This window comes from Oratosquilla oratoria, chromosome 38, assembly GCF_046742065.1.
Source record: "Oratosquilla oratoria isolate Oo_2021 chromosome 38, ASM4674206v1, whole genome shotgun sequence".
In the NCBI taxonomy this organism is placed as follows: domain Eukaryota; kingdom Metazoa; phylum Arthropoda; class Malacostraca; order Stomatopoda; family Squillidae; genus Oratosquilla; species Oratosquilla oratoria.
The window spans coordinates 2,650,052-2,657,090 of record NC_134814.1 but is presented as its reverse complement, the minus strand read 5'-3'; the positions used below and the strand labels follow the sequence as shown (position 1 = coordinate 2,657,090).

Sequence of the window (7,039 nt, the reverse complement as noted above, 5' to 3'; positions counted from 1 at the left end):
TGACAAGAGAGGTCAGTGAGATCCTTGTACAGGTAGACTGTGCAATGTCCAGAGATGTATGTGATATAACCATGATGATCTCCATGTATTTTCTGAACTTGTTATTCTGCAGTTGTTAGGTCATTTATTGATATAACCTTAAGTAATGTTGATATTTTACTGCAGATTAGAGGAGTAATTCATGGATTTAGAACTATGGAGATGAGTTTAGCCATGCTTTGCCTATACATATTCATATACCATAAGGGCTTTTTCCACCCTACAAGCGAGGTAGCCAAAGTCAAAGGCATAAACCCACTCCCACCCATTTCATCCCCATATACTCCACTCCCATTTACCACCCCCTCCCTCCCTCCTATACCATTCCTGAATTGTTTAGAGCATGTGAGATTTATTGAATTGATTGATTCTTATGAAGCTTCCAAGTCTTCTTCATTGGGACTGCAGCACCAAGAGGGCTGGCAACTGCCATCAGATAAACCTCTACATCTCTTTAGTTGAGATCCTGGCCCTGGTCCAGACTGTGTGGCAATCTCCATGGCTGCTTTGTGGAAAGGTGGGGGCTTCATATCTGGGAGATGGGCACCTCCGCTTCTCTGAGAACAGTGGCAGGCAGCTCCAGGTGTCACCAAATATATTAGAATCCCAAGTAGATAAGTTGAAAGAAAACTTTAGTTTTGAAAAACCATGTCAGTATGATATTTATGTAATTATCTTTGAGAACAATGAACATTTTAGCATTATAAAATCAGTATATTTATGAAATTTGTATATATTGTAAATATTATAGGTGCAAGGTGTCCGTTAAGATATATATCCAAAGACAAAGTTAAATGATTTCTTCAATGTTTTAAATCAAATTCATGAGAAGCACTAACTGTTAATATACTGCTGACAAAATATCTTAATTTTGTCTCTCAACTTGGATATGGATAAGTTGGACTTTGATGGCAAAGGAAACTCAAAGATATGAGCTTTTAACTTCCCAATTTTTGCCACAAAGGACTTTCTCAAAGAAATGAACACACAGGGATGATATGAAGGTATTACACAATTAAGATAAGGTGTCTGTTTCTGTGTGGCCTACCCCTGTATGGCCAATCCCAGTGTGGCCTCTGGTTTTCCTCTCCCTTCTCTTGCTCATTCAGCTATTGTACATGGCTTACCTTATGATGGTTCAGTCTCTCGTTCAGTCATCTGTTTATTCAGGCACATGTCACAATTTCTGTTGATGATCCTTGTATAAAATCTTGTCCCCATTCCATTATCAGAAGTGTCCAGTCTCGTGTGTATCCCACCAGGGCATTGGTAATCCTGTGATGGTGAAGGTCAGCTGTGTGTTCACTCACTCTCGTCTTTTTATTATTATTATCACTAATAGTTCACTGGCACTTGATTCGTTATGGACAATATCATGTGGTCTAAGCTCTTTGTGTTGGTTTAGCTAATTGGTGGTGGGTATACGCAGGAGTATGGTATTCTTTGGTTATTGGGAGATATCAGGTTCTCATGCTGTGATGCAGGTATAGGTTGGACAGAAGTCCTGTCTCTTGTTGAAAGCTTCAGAGGGATGATGGGTATTGATGCTAAGATTACGGACATTGTTATTGTTTTAGGAGGAAGAGTAGGATGTTACAAAAGGTTGTGTAGGTAGGGAGGGCACTGTATTATAAAAGGTGTACCATACGGGCAGGTGGGAGAGTTCTCTCTAGTCATGAGATGGTCATAGGTAAGGCATATGGGTCCTGTTCTTAAATGTATCAGTGCTGTTTACAAGCATCAGCTTCATTGGTGAGAAGAGGGCCATTAGTGCATATTGGGTTTGTCAGGTTTTATTTGCAGTGTTTTTGCCATGTGTTCCATTATGCAAATCATAGTGCAAGATAGTAGTCTGTTGGCAGGCATTTCTTGCACTGCATTGTCAGTTTATTCATTGTCAGGAATGCCAATATGAAATAGTACCCATCTAAAGTATATAGATTTAAAGCTGGTTGAGATTTGGGTGATCCAAGGGTGGATTTTGTGGATCAGTGGGTGGTGGAAGTGGAGGGAAGAGAGCTCTGAGGTATTTTAGGAGTCTGAGAGAATTATGTCGGGTGAGGGAGGGGAGTTGTGAATTATGTGTATAGTGGTGAAGATTGCACAAATTTTAGTGATAAAGATTTAGGCAAAGAGGGGAAAGGATCATAATTCTTGGGGCAGGAAGCACAAGGTATCATATAAACTATGCTATTCTTCATTACCCCGGTCTCTCTTACTTTTCATTAGGTCAGCAGTTTTAATCCTTGATGTCATGGCTGTCTATATGTTGGCATTCTTTAGTACCTGGGTCTTGGAACCTCTTAGAAGTTGGAAGTGCCGCTTAACTCCCGACATCTCTCATTCTTCATTTTCCACCCTTTTAGTGTTGCTATGTAACCTCTGCCTTCTGCAAGCCAAGAAAAAGGCCCCTGGGGTAACCTAGCAGCCTGGAAGCAGAGATAATTTTTAATAAATTTCATGTAAGAACTACTCACTGCAAATCATGTAGGCATATGGGAAGAAGCATGTGGCCACTTTTTCTGGACACAAGTAATGGAAGAAATCATCCCAGTTAGTTGGTTTGTTGTACACCTTGTACCTAGGGCCCTCTGTTGTTATTTCCATGGTGTCCAGAAATGGAAGACCCCTCCACCTCCTCTTCCGTTATGAACTGAATCCTGGGGTTGACTATCCAGATGCTTCATGATGTCTTTCAAGTTATTCCTGTTTATGGTGGTGGTTAATATGCCATCAGTATGCTCTGCCCACATCATCCAGTCTCTGTTAAAGATGGTTTCATAGTGTCCCATCTGTGTATCCATGAAGAGACTATCTGAACTTGTGTTTGGTGGAGACACCATAACAAGGCCGCTGTATTGCAGGTATTCTTCTCACTCAGAAGTGAAGAGAACAAAGATCATACAGAGGGAAACCAGCTCAATGAGTCCCTCTTTAGCCCTTTAAGGTTCTCGCTATTTATCTTGTCAGCTACCCCTCTTACTGTTTCTATTACACCCTCCACTGGGACATGGGTAAATGATTGTTTTATATTGATTCTGGCTAATGTCTTGTATTTCATAATGCAGTCTCTAAATTTGTTTAGGAGGTTCTCTACATTTCTTAAGTGGGACTCCTTGATGGAACCCAAGCTCCTTATTAGTGGTTTGGCTAGCATCACGCTAATTCTTCTCTACCATAGTTTACTGTATGTAGTTTTGGAAAGTGTTGGACACTTCAATGTGACTTAGGGGCAGCATCCAGCCTGAAAAGTTTTAGTTGATAAAGATCTTATTCAGCCAGAGGTCCAACCCTCAAGTGAATGAAATCTCATGGGTTTTGTCAGAAAGAGTGTACACTGTACTACATCACTGAATCAATTGATTCTTTATTGTGGACAGTTTCATCAGTCATTAACCCCTCCTATTTTATTAAAATTGTTACACATATATAATTTACCTGTTACCAGCAAGATATCTTGAATATAGAGGAACAATTGACTACATACAACCAGAGATCTCTCAAACCTTGAAGTAGTCTGTGATTTTAATTTTTCATTGTCTTTAGCCCTTTCACTGCTGTTGATAAGTGACATTATTTATCCAAGGGAAACCCCCCCCTGCACAGTGGAAGGGTTAATACAGTGCACATAAGTCTCTCTTATAAGTCTTCAAACATTCCTTCCATTCCAAAGAGTGACACAGCATTCATGAAATAACATTTGTGTATTAATCTCCTGGGATCAGTTGTTATGATAACCTCTTCAACATGGTCACATTTCGTGATAAATCTATCTTGTCTACCTTTTCTCTCTCCTGTCTATTTCTCCTCTCTCCTCTCTCTGCATACCTCTTCTCTCTCTGCCTACCTCTTCTCTCTCCTCTCTGTCTACCTCTTCTCTCTCCTCTCTATGTCTGCATCTTCTCTCTTCTATCTACCTCTTCTCTCTCCTCTCTCTGCCTACCTCCTCTCTCTCCTCTCCCTGTCTACTTCTCTCTCCTCTCTCTGTCTACCTCTTCTCTCTCCTCTCCCTGTCTACTCCTCTCTCTGTCTACCTTGTCTCTCCCCTCTGTCGACCCCTTCTCTCTCCTCTCTCTGTCTGCATCTTCTCTCTCCTCTCTATCTCTTCTCTCTCCTCTCTCTCTATCTACCTCTTCTCTCTCTCTTGGATGCCATTAACTGGTACAAAAATCTATGAAGTACATCATGTGGAAGAAGTTAATTTAACATTATAGTAGCATACTGAATCTGGAAATATATTGGATTTTTAGCCTTCAGTTCATCTTGAATTTTGTTAAGTGAATATGCAGATCAGAATGCATTGTATAGAAATTTTAGGAATATGTTTATCTTGTATGTTTTTTCAATGTCCTTTACCAAAGAATCCTGTCCTTGGGATTTTACTGATTAAATGATTAAAATCTGGACACTGTTTTTTATTATCTTGTATGAGGTGAGAGGCATAAAATGAGTTTTAATGCGCAAGAAGTATGTGCTTTCACTCGGCCTCCACTCTTATAAGTAGGAAAGGGCCTTTGGTATATATATGCACACACAGTAAGAATTTTTTTCATACAATGAAGTTTCCTCTGCAAAAATCTATCTCTATACCAAGGGGTTCTTCCCTGTTATAAGGGAGGGAGGTAGCCAAGTCTCATCATTTTCTTATGTATGCATATAACCAAAACAATTACAGGCTGCACAATTACAACACCTACAGACCATTTACACCATGAAACAAAAGTCCTCAAAGTCAAGGACCACCTCGACATGAGAAGCACACAAACACTTGCTGCAGCCACCATAAACACATCACACCCGCTACACTACATAGCAGAACACCCACACACACCAAGAAACATTAAAACAACACCCAAAGACCTGTATCACACACAGATACTCTCTTTTCTTCCTCCACAACCACCAAATACCAGCCTCCGGAAACATATTCATAATCATATCACTCACCGCTCCATTAACACATTGCTGCATGCCAGACCCCCTGATATCCACTCTTCTGAATCCTCTCTCCCATGAAAGGACAGAGTTCACCTGGCCAGACTACAGTGTGGCCACCACCCAGCACTTCTAAGCTACCTGAAGAGGCTGGATGACCGAATTGTGAACAGCTGCCCAGGATGTAACACTTCACCCCATACCATACAACACATAATGGAAGACTGCATTATACACAATCATGCATGCAAACAACACAACATACACTCTATAAAGGATTTGTGGGGAAACCCAGTTTCGGCTGTGGCATTCCTTGGGGAGATGGGACTACTCGGACAGACAGTCTAGGGAACAACAACAACAACAACAACCAAAGCCTGGAATAATGTTTGGTGATGTATATACTTTTATATGTAATACTGACAGATTTGTTGACTATATCCTCAAAATGTATCGCAAACTCAAAAAGTTAAGTTGAAGGTATTATGTAAAAGGGCTGTCAGATAGGAGAGATAAAAAAATGCTGAGATGATTGGGGAATACGAAAAGAATGTAAAGTGGAACTGGATGGAGTGATCTTCAGGGTAATAAGAATGAGGTGGATTATCATGGTGAAGGGAGCATTGAATGCAAGAGGATGTCTCGAACAAAGGAGGAGGAGTGCAAAAGATAGGAGTGAATGGAGAGAGAATGTAAACACATGAGGAAATGACACAGCCTGAAAGAATATGCTTGTCTGCTCAATAAATTTTGTGAGTCAGTGAGGTGTGGGGTGAATTGGCCACAGCTATCAAGCCCTACTGTGAAAGTGCTGTCTTGCTGCGTTGCCTTTGAACTAAACAGTATAGCAGGGAGGAACAACAAATGGATTTTGGATAGATGCATGATTTGACTTGACCATCCCTCCTTTAAGGGGTCTTTTTGTATACTGTATGTGCATGTCCTTAACATATTTTGAAGTGTACTTTTTTCTTTTACACTGAACAATATTCCCTCAGAGCAGCACATATGGTTAATATTTAGCAGTTTTGAGCAAGCACCTTTAAAACTACAGTCAATCAAGTCTGTAACTTTGGGTTTCTCATGGAAGAGACCTGCAGCCCTGAGGAAACAGGCCACAGCCACTGAATGATTTTTTGGAATGGGTGAGTAACAATAGCAATTGCTGCCTCAAGTTTGACTGGAAACTCACAACCCTACAGCAGCTGACAAGAGCCCTCATGCCCTCCCATAGATCTACCTAGAAGACACAGACTTAGTTGTATTAGTGTGGGACTGTTTCTGTATCATTGGCTTGAAGTTCTCCTTCTGTGAAAAGATGGTGAAAATACAGTTAAATTTTATAGAAACTTCCTGATTCTGGTTCAGAGACCAGGGTCTTCACTTCCAAATGAAGGCGAGTGTTGACAGGGTGGGTACAAATTGAAAAATGACCACAAATGTGAAGGATGTGAAGGAATATAGCTGTACTGATGCAGTGACTCCAGGAATAGCATAGGTGATATAGCCCAACTTAAAATCATAACTGGCTTAAAACTTATAAAGTGAAAAATATGAGACAAGACCCTGGGTATAGCTCATATCTTGTATAGTGCATACATTCATCTATATATCAAGATCTTTTTCCCCTTACAAGGGAGGTAGCCAAGTCAGAGGCACGTACCTGTTTCCACCCATTTCACTCCCACCATCCCCTCCACCCCTTCCATCTCAGCTCCTCATGGATGATGGGTCATCCCTGCATCTGCCAACTGCCTTGGGTCAAACACAATGCAGTAAAACACAGTGTATCCATAGCAAGGCCGCTTTACTTAATCGGCAACCTCCCCTCTCCGTCCCCTCATGCAGAAAAAGGGAAGACAGGAAGAAATCGCTTTGGGCTGCATCAAAATATCATTCACACATAAGCACCCCCTACCCCCCCATCCCCATCCCTCCCGTCCTTACATAACAATATCATCCATACACAGTCATTCTCCACTCACCCCTTATCTCCTGCCTACTTCTTTCCTTGCTCAACAGATATTCCTGTTTTGCTCAGCACCCCCTTCACCCCATCCATCCA

At 41.1% G+C, this 7,039-nt stretch overlaps 1 long non-coding RNA gene across 1 annotated transcript; it reads right to left on the bottom strand.

Annotated features, from left to right (window-relative positions):
- Positions 1-1,857: 1,857 nt before the first annotated feature.
- LOC143019947 (uncharacterized) lies at positions 1,858-4,439 on the bottom strand. Its single transcript, XR_012965867.1, has 2 exons — positions 4,074-4,439; positions 1,858-4,031 (listed from the first exon to the last, which is right to left on the bottom strand). It is a non-coding gene; the product is annotated as an uncharacterized LOC143019947 (long non-coding RNA).
- Positions 4,440-7,039: the final 2,600 nt, after the last annotated feature.